Source organism: Hemicordylus capensis, chromosome 2 (assembly GCF_027244095.1).
Source record: "Hemicordylus capensis ecotype Gifberg chromosome 2, rHemCap1.1.pri, whole genome shotgun sequence".
NCBI lineage: Eukaryota > Metazoa > Chordata > Lepidosauria > Squamata > Cordylidae > Hemicordylus > Hemicordylus capensis.
This window is the reverse complement of record NC_069658.1, coordinates 121,965,145-121,974,857: the sequence shown is the minus strand read 5'-3', so window position 1 is coordinate 121,974,857 and position 9,713 is coordinate 121,965,145.

The window sequence follows — 9,713 nt, the reverse complement described above, 5'->3', positions numbered from 1 at the left end:
AGGTTACAAGTTTGATCCTGACCAGGGGCTCAAGGTTGACTCAGCCTTCCATCCTTCCGAGGTCGGTAAAATGAGTACCCAGAATGTTGGGGGCAATATGCTAAATCATTGTAAACCGCTTAGAGAGCTCCGGCTATAAAGCGGTATATAAATGTAAGTGCTATTGCTATTGCTATTGCTAATTTCAGTAATGCAAATTAAAAGGTGAAATTGATATATGAGACAGACGCATTACATGCAAAGCAAGATAAGTCAAGCCTTAATTTGTTATAATTGTGATGATCATGGCGTACAGCTCATGAAAACCCCAAATCCACAATCCCAGAAAATTAGAATATTACATGGAACCAAGAAGACAAGGATTGTAGAATAGAACAATATCGGACCTCTGAAAAGTATAAGCATGCATATGTATTCAGTACTTGGTTTGGGCCCCTTTTGCAGCAATTACTGCCTCAATGCGGCGTGGCATGGATGCTATCAGCCTGTGGCACTGATGAGGTATTATGGGAGACCAGGATGCTTCATTAGCGGCCTTCAGCTCTTCTGCATTGTTTGGTCTCATGTCTCTCATCCTTCTCTTGGCAATGCCCCATAGATTCTCTATGGGGTCAGGTCAGGTGAGTTTGCTGGCCAATCAAGCACAGTACACTGTATACTTTTCAGAGGTCCGATATTGTTCTATTCTACAATCCTTGTCTTCTTGGTTCCATGTAATATTCTAATTTTCTGGGATTGTGGATTTGGGGTTTTCATGAGCTGTACGCCATGATCATCACAATTATAACAAATTAAGGCTTGACTTATCTCGCTTTGCATGTAATGCGTCTGTCTCATATATCAGTTTCACCTTTTAATTTGCATTACTGAAATTAATGGACTTTTGCACGATATTCTAATTTTCCGAGTTTCACCTGTACATACATAAACAAAATGGCTCCCTGTCCCTAAAGGGCTCATAGTCTTAAAAAGAAACATAAGACAGACACCAGCAACAGCCACTGTTGGGATTCTGTGCTGGAGATAGATAGGGCCTTTTGCTCTTCTCCTGCTAAATAAAGAGAAGCACCACTTTGAAAAGATGCCTCTTTGCTCAGTTAGCAGGGGACTGGTCATCTGAATTGCAATGTGGTGTGTGCACCACCACCACTTAAGCATAGAGTTTGAATTGTAAACAGGGCAAAGCCCAGGACTGGGTTATCCAGTTACATAGGTGGGGCTTACTTTTGGCACAATTATCTTCTCCTTGCCTAAGGTGGAGAGTTGTGAGAGTTCTTTTAATCTCTGCTACACTGATACAGGTAGAATAAGTGCTGTTTACAAGTTTTACCCACTTTCTGGTATAAAACTAATGTGAAAATCTGTGTGTGCCTGTGTGTTTCAAATATGATTTTTTTTTCTGTGACAAGGAAAAAAAGGGGGCAGTTTTATCAACCAAGCCTCAAGGGTGATCCCTGCACCCTTGTCTTCATTTCCCTACCTTCCAGAGCCCCACTTACAGCCTCTTCAGTCATTGCCCCCACACACACACACATTTCTCCCTGCTGGGGTCTGGGAGGAAGATCCTAGTCAGGTTGATACTAGCCAGGAAGATACTAGTCAGGTTGGGGGTGGAGGATTGACACAGAGAGGTTGCAAGAGGAGAAAGCCCAAGGTGGGGTGGGAGATGCCAGACCAACAGGCAGGTCCCTTAAGGCATAAGGGTCAGCTCTGGTCCCTTGCCTTTTCTTCTCCACCTTCTAGCATCCCACTTACAGCTACAAAACTGTGTCTTTTCATTCTCCAGCAGAAATCTGGGGTTGTAGGCTTGGAAACAGTGAGGCTCCTTTCCTGTGAAAGGGGATGTTGTTTTTCAATTTGGAGTTCACTACATTGCTTATTATCTATTGCTGCCTGGGCCTCACTCACTCACTGATATGGATAGAAAAAACAAAAAGGTTGTTCCAAGTAGGTTCCAGACCTCATCCAGACTACCAAACAAACCCAAACCACACAAAAATGCATTACTTTCCTTGAAAATGTGGAGAAACTCTCCCCCCAAAAAGCATAGACAAAGAAACCTCATAGAGATAGGAAAAGCTAGAATCACAGAGAGATATGAGAGGTTGATATTAGGAAGAATGCTTGTAAACTGCAAGTCCTTTTACACACACACACACACACACACACACACACACACCTGGGGTTGTAGCAGATTTTACCCAGCCTTTGTCCTAAAGTGAGCCCCTGTGAGAGGAAGAAAAAATGCTGAATCACCCCCTCTCTGCTTTCACCCACAAAGGCTTTCTTTAAACTCTCCTGTTTCTCCAGTAGTTGATTTGCTGCCGCCACCCCCAATTATTACAAAGTTTAAGCCCCTCCCCACAGATTTGAGTGGGATTCCAGGGAGACACCCCCTTTACTATTGGAAAAGTACCCCCCAAAAAACCCACCTTCCATGTGCAGCATACACGTGGTGAGAAACCTGGTAGAGTTGCTGAACAATCAAATGTAAGAAGTGCGTTGCATCAGTGTAAAATCCCCCTTTCCTGAGTTAGAAATCTACTCAGAGGCATGTAAAATGCGAAGAACCAAAAAGAGGGAGGGGAACTTTATTCAAAATACTACAGACGGTTTCTGTCTGCGGCTTTCTCAGCTTTTACAGGTAAAAGAACCATTCAGCAGTTACAAGAATACTTCAAGAAAAGCACTCCAGCTGATATTGGAGCAGCACACTTTAAAAATTGTAGCTACCCAGTTGCAAAGAATATGGATGCAAGAAAATACAGAACACCTTTAAAGGTTACATAAACTCTTTCAACACACTAGCTGGATGGATGGGCGAAGGCTATTACTTTCTTAGCTTAGGTATGTTCTAGGTAAGTAAAACAACAATAGACTAGTTCCAGGGATATGCAAGGCACACGAAAGGAAAATAAAAGTCTAACGCAAACTGACTAACAAATTGTTCCCTAGGCTAAACTTCCAGAAGCCAAAAGCCCTGGCTTCCTTCCCCCTTAAACTCACCCCAAATTCAAGGAGATACTTCAAGCTTCCTGAAATCCTGTATCTCAAGGATCTGCAGATGTCCTTCCAGGAGAGAAGCTTCTAGGCTAGCTGTTGAACATGAGGCAGCAAAACTCCATTGCTCCTCGCAAAGCCTTCTGCCCATCCTCTCTCACCTCCAACCTAGCTCCTCCTTTTCCTGCCTCATGGCCCTCTAGGTCCCCAGAGGTGCACCTAGGTAATTTTGGAGACTGGATCTAAAGGCCTTTGGAGGGCCCCCCACTGCAAGTTAAGCATCGTTTTTTTTTAACACAGGTTCTTTAGGGCACAAACCACACCATCCAGGACAGACTAAAGACGATTTTGGGGGCCCCAGGGTGTGTGGCGGCCCTGGACTTCGGCCCCAAAGTCCAGGGGTAAGGGCACTTCTGTATCCCACCCACCATGTGCTGAGCGGCTGATATCTTGAGGTCACTGCCAGTCAGTCAGGATGGTACTCTTTAGTACCATTCACTCTTTAGGGGAAGGAGGGGCTGTTCACTGACTGATCACTACAGAGGTGCACCCTAGGATCTCAATTTAATCTGTATACTTCAAGCTAGCTGGCAGATCAGCATGTTTCCATAGAAGACGAAGGAGCCAAAGCTCAGTTCTGCCTTGGAAAAGAATTGCATCTCAACAGCTAATCACTGTGCATGACTGTATTGTTTTATGTACTTATATCTTTGGGAAGGTGCTGTGTTTGAATACAACAAAGGAAGCCTTGGGACCATAGGGATTGCGGGGGGGAGTGATAGGCCTACATCTGTGAAAGGGAGGCACAGTAAGTTCCTAAGCACATGATTGGAAAAATACACTCTACCCACATTGGTCTGTTCATCTGAATCTGTTTCCCAAGTGGGGATTAAAAAAAATACTTAACACATATTTAAAAGTATCATCTGAAATGGCCCCTTGACTTTTTAAAAACATAGCTCAAATAATTTATTGTTCCCAAAAATGTTGATTCAACAGACACACAGAGACTATCTGGTGTCTTTTGCTAGCCAGTTAGCAAAAGAATTTGTGTCATGCATTAAAAGCATAATAACTGGTTAAACATGGTAATGAAAATTTCAAAATCCAAGTATCTGGCATTTAAAATTTCTCTCCATTTTGGCAGAAATCCTGCTGTGAGAATTTCGTTCTCTGTCAATGAGGAAATAGACCTCTTTATTGAAATCAAAGAGCAATGAATTCAATCTAACAAATTGGTAGCTAAGTAAGGGCGAGAAGTCAATCACTGGGACACTAAAAGGGTCAGCAATCAGGAGCCAGAGCAGAAAATCATTTTATAATAAATTTGCACGGGAGAGAATTTGTCTTATTTTGTACATGTCTGGGATGGAGACAGCATTGAGCATTTGACCTTGTGCCTCATTATATGCATGAGAAACATGAATGCAACAGTCTAATTATGCACCACATCTTCACAGTTAAAGGGGGTGGGGAGCAGCCTCTTAAAAAAAAAAATCCCTGCAGATCTTGGAGAAGTGGAAAACATGGAGGCACTTGACATTTTCTTTCTTCCTAGTTTGAAGCTTTTCTTTAGGTCTTTACACAAGTAGTGAGGCTGGTTACTGTGTTCTGATCATTGTTTTTCCAAGACAAAGCTGCCATCTCTTGGGTATATTTTAAAGATCACCTGTGCTTCTTATATGGAAACAGTGCATTATATTGAAGCATTGATCCCAACATGTAGATTGGTTCATATACTGGCTGCCACTTGATGGCCTCTGGGCATGTGTGGGGATGCCCAGCAGGCTTAAAAGTCCAGCTGGGATTATATGGAAGTACAGACGAACCATGTAGAAGTGTGATCACAGCAACTTGAGCCACCTTTGTGGCTCTTAACCTCTTTAATCTCCAGAGCACAAAATAAGCCTGTATACAAGAATACCATAAGTGGCGCAGCAGGGAAATGCTTGATTAACAAGCAGAAGGTTGCTGGTTCGAATCCCCGCTGGTACTATATTGGGCAGCTTCTTGCTCTTATCTGGAAGTGCCACAAGCCCCTGCTTCCTGTGTCACAGTTGGACTGGGTGGAGAAGGCAAGAGATTCCAAATATGCAAGACATCTGAGCACAGTACAAACAGCCTAATCTTGCTCTGTAGATGTGGCCAAGACATCCATTTTCAAAAGCCCCAATTGGCTTTAAAAAAAAAAAAAAATCAGTTGGCTGCAAGAGCAACAGCGTTTGGATTCAAATTTGTGGGCAGCAAAGCTCATTTCCTTCCTGTATTATATGCACCCTTTGTTGTACAACAACATTCCCACTTCAGCAGGCCGAAAGTACTTTCTTGGTCTAACTCCATCTCAAGCTAATGCATCCTTAGGCACTGCTTGGAGACGGTGGTAATCTTGGAATGTAATTGTGTAATCTGCTGAAATCTATTAACGGGTGTTTCGACACGTGTTTCAAAGGATCAAAGGCATTTTATCTGATGAACAGAGAGAAAATGCATTTCATTTTGGCTTTTCATCTGCCTCTGATTCTGGCCACTGCTAGAAGAAGGTGACCAAAGTTATTGAATCAGCATTTTTAATCCCTTATGTAAAGTCTGGAGTTCTCTTTCTAGGTACTTGCATATGGAGTGAATATTTTGTTAGGGTTCTCCCCCCCTCCCCCGGCCTTTTTTTGGGGGGGGGGCTGCTAACTGGACAATGTTAACACGGAAAACATTTATCTATTGATTCACATGGGCCTTCTTTCTTGAGGACAAGTTTTTCACTCAGCAGCTTTCCCTGGGAGAAATTTTTTTATGCAAAGGTAGATCTGCATAGTCCAAACATCAGTCATCTATCCATGTGGGTAAAATGGGTTATTCTAAAACACTAGATCAAGTTTGGATCAAAGGCTTTTGTTTAATCCCTAAGAAGCAGGAGTCTGATTATCTGTGACTATTCAGCGCTATGTGTTTAGTCACCTCCAGAGCTGGATGAATGAAAGTTCTAAAAGTAAGAGGTTTGTGTTGCTGACTACTCTGTAGAGGGCTAAAGAGCTGAAGGTTTGTGCAATAAGGAATTAATTTGCACATAGGTCTATTGGGTGAGTTCAGACTTAAATCTCAAGTTCACGCTCCCTCCTGTCCTGGGAGTGCATGCTTCACCTCTCTCATCTCCACACAAGTGCCTACCTCCTTTGTAAAGGTAAAGTGTGCCATCGAGTCGGTGTCAACTCCTGGCGACCACAGAGCCCTGTGGGGTTTTTTTGATAGGATACAGGAGGAGTTTACCATTTTCTCCTCCTGCGCAGTATGAGATGATGCCTTTCAGCATCTTCCTATATCGCTGCTGCCCAATATAGGTGTTTCCCATAGTCTGGGAAACATACCAACCTCTGGCTTGCTAAGCCAGTCATCTTCCTGCTGCTCCATTAGGTGGTTATCTCCTTTGTAAGTTAGGATAAACTGAGATTGGCCACAGTGTCTAAACCCACCAATCTCAGTATATCCTAACCTACGAGTATGTGAGACAGAAGTACAGGCTCCCAGGGCTGAGGGAGAAGCTCAGACTTCAGGTTCTGCCTTAAGTCTGAACCCACCCATTGTGTTCTTTGCATACCTGTTAACACATCATGCATCTGATGGACTCTAGTCCATGGAAACCTATGCTACAATCCAGTGCTACAAGGTGCTACAAGATTCTTTGTTGTGTTTGTTGCTACAGGCAAAAACATAATTGCCCTTCTGGAAGTTGCCAGCATTTGACAATTCAAGGAACATTAAAATTCTTAATGTGGTGGTGAAAAGCTCTCCCTCCACATCCACTTTTCCTCATACCCAGTTCTTGTGCAGATGGGGACAGGCAAGGCAAAAGAAGCCTGACAGGATGTCTACTTGTTTGGCCTGCCTGATCTGGAAACTTCTGCTAGGACTGGGTATTTATTTTTAACTGGAGATGGCAAGGACTGAGCCTGGGACCATCTGCACACAAGGTGTATGCTTAGTTTGAAGCCTACCGTGGAGTAGGAGGAGCTGCCCTGATAAGGTATGCTAGTTTTTCTACCAAGCCCCCCACCCCCGGTTTTTCTTGAAACAAACAGGAAGAATGGGAGATTTGGGGGGGCTGGTTTCTCTTTAGGGGAGAAGTGTGTGTCTGTGTGTGTGTGTGTGTGTGTGTGTGTGTGTGTGTTTGTGTGTGTGTTAGTTTTGTGCCAGGCAGGGGCGTAGCTATAATTGAGCAAAAGGGTTCAAAGAACACGGGCCCCCAGCTCCTGAGGGCCCTCCAGCTCCGGCCCTCCAGTTCCATTCCTCCCTATTTTCTTCATTGTCTGCCTCACTCTGGATGAAGAGAGAGGGATGAACACGGGTCCCACTCCCCTAGCTACGCCCCTGGTGCCAGGGCTTGTTTGGGGGGCTGTTTTGGCTTTCTGTTATTGTTCTCTCTCTTGTCTGCTGAGAGACAGTGGGAAGAGCCAGCTAGGGCTATGAGGTGAGTCACACTTGGTGAGAGGGGCCACATTTCTGCTGAATCACATTCCTGTTCAGGCTGAAGCCTACTCTCTATATAAGAGGTAATGGCCAGGGAGATTAGCAAACAGAGATTAGCAAAGAGGGTCACTGGAGTTTTGCATGGAGCTTAGCTGGGAAGTATGCAGTGGAGCTCAAAAGGAAGCCCCTTAATCACAAAGAGACCAGCGAGAAGAGAAGGTAAGTACTACTCCCTCTTTCATATTCGGGAAAGAAAGTTTAAACTGTTGAATAGCTTGCAACTACAGCTAAGGCCTAACTTTTAAATAAACAATCTCCAAATACTCTAAATAACCAACAAAACCAGTTATGAAGATAGAAAGTCAGCAGGGGAGGGTGCGCTTCCCAATGTATTGCACAGAGTATTGCATGTATGACTGTGTGCTTGATGGGCAGAAGTCATGGGTGTGTGCCCAGTGTAAGGAGCTCCTGGCTTTCAGGGAAAAAGTTTGTTCCATCGAAACCAAGGTGGTGGATCTGGAGAAGCTCAGAGAGTCAGAGAGGTGAGTGGACGAGACCTTCAAGAACGTGATAGAGACATCCCACTCCCAGGCTGATGGCTCCTCTGCTGTCAGGGAGAATGAAGGTCTTGGGGAAGGATGACATTATTCTGAGAAAGAGGGAAACGCTCCCTTAGAAGGGACCCCATCTGTGAATTATGAGTCCATATCCTCTCACACAGGATACTGGGGGGGTGGGGTGTCCTAGTACAGCGTGATTCAATCATTAGGTGTATAGAGAGATGGGTCTGTGACCTGTGTGTGGACTGCACAATGACTTACCTACCTGCCTGATGATAAGGTTGCAGACATCACGCAGCATCTAGATAGGCTGTTAGGCAGTGCTGGGGAGGAGTTAGCTGTTGTGGTGCATGTCAGCACCAATGATGTTGGAAAATGCAGTTGGGAGGTTGTGGAAGCCAAATTTAGTCTGCTAGGAAGCAGATTGAAATCCAGGACCTCCAAGGTCGCTTTCTCAGAAATGCTACCTGTTCCACGTGCCGGGCCAGTGAGACAGGCAGAGCTGAGGGATCTCAATGCCTGGATGAGATGGTGGTGCTGGGATGAGGGGTTTTGATTTGTTAGGCACTGGGATACATTTTGGGACAAGACAAGCCTGAAGAAAAGGGACAGGCTCCACTTGAATCAAGATGGAACCAGTCAGCAGGCGCTTAACATCAAAAAGGTCACAGAGCAGCTTTTGAAATGATGCCTCGGGAATCACAGACAGGAGCTGGACAGTATCTGGTTCAGCAAATGCCATCCCTTAAAGTGTGAAGGTGCAAATGATTCAGAAGAACCAGAAGGGGACAGAGTAGAACCAGATAAAAAGCAGACAGAAGGTGTGCTAGCCGGCCAAAGAGATCAAATGGCTAAAGATTCAGCATCCAGGTGCTTATTTGTCAATACCAGAAGTCTCCAAGCCAAGATGGAGGCTGAAGTGCTTAGTTGCCAATGAAAACAGATATAATGGGCATAACAGAAACATGGTGGAACAGTGAGAACCAGTGGGACATGGTTATTCCTGGATATCCGTTTTATAGAAAGGACAGGGAGGGGCGAATTGGGGGTAGAGGAACACTGTATGTTAAAGAAGGGATAGAATCTCACAAGCTAGAAAACCTAGGAAGACCAGAGTCCTCCACAGAAACTCTATGGGTGACAGTGCAAGGCCTGAAAGGAAATATGCTACTAGGGACGTGCTATTGCCCTCCTCATCAAAATGCTGACAGTGACTGGGAGTTGCAGAAGGAAATCAGAGAGTCATAAAAGAGAGAGCTGTAATAATGGGCAACTTGAACTACCCACACATAGACTGGGTCAACTGAAAAATCAAATCACATTTTTAAAAATCAAATAAATAAATTCACAGTTAGGTAATGACAAAGAGGCCACATTTCTAGAAACACTGAATGACTGTGCCCTAGAACAGGTGGTCATGGAACTAACTAGACAGAAGACCTTGGACTTAATCCTAAGTGGCGTACAGGACCTGATATGTGGTGTCAGTGTCATGGAACCTTTAGGGAATAGAGACCATAGTCACTGTTCCCTCTAAGGCGTGCACATGCTCACAAGTATTTGGATGTCCACTCAGCTCATTTTAGATCTTGCTCAGGTTGAATCGGGAAGGCCTCATTCTACATGCAGGTGCGCACACACTGCCTTGATACTGCCGCCCGGAATAAGACTCATTCCGCACAGAGACGAAAAAAA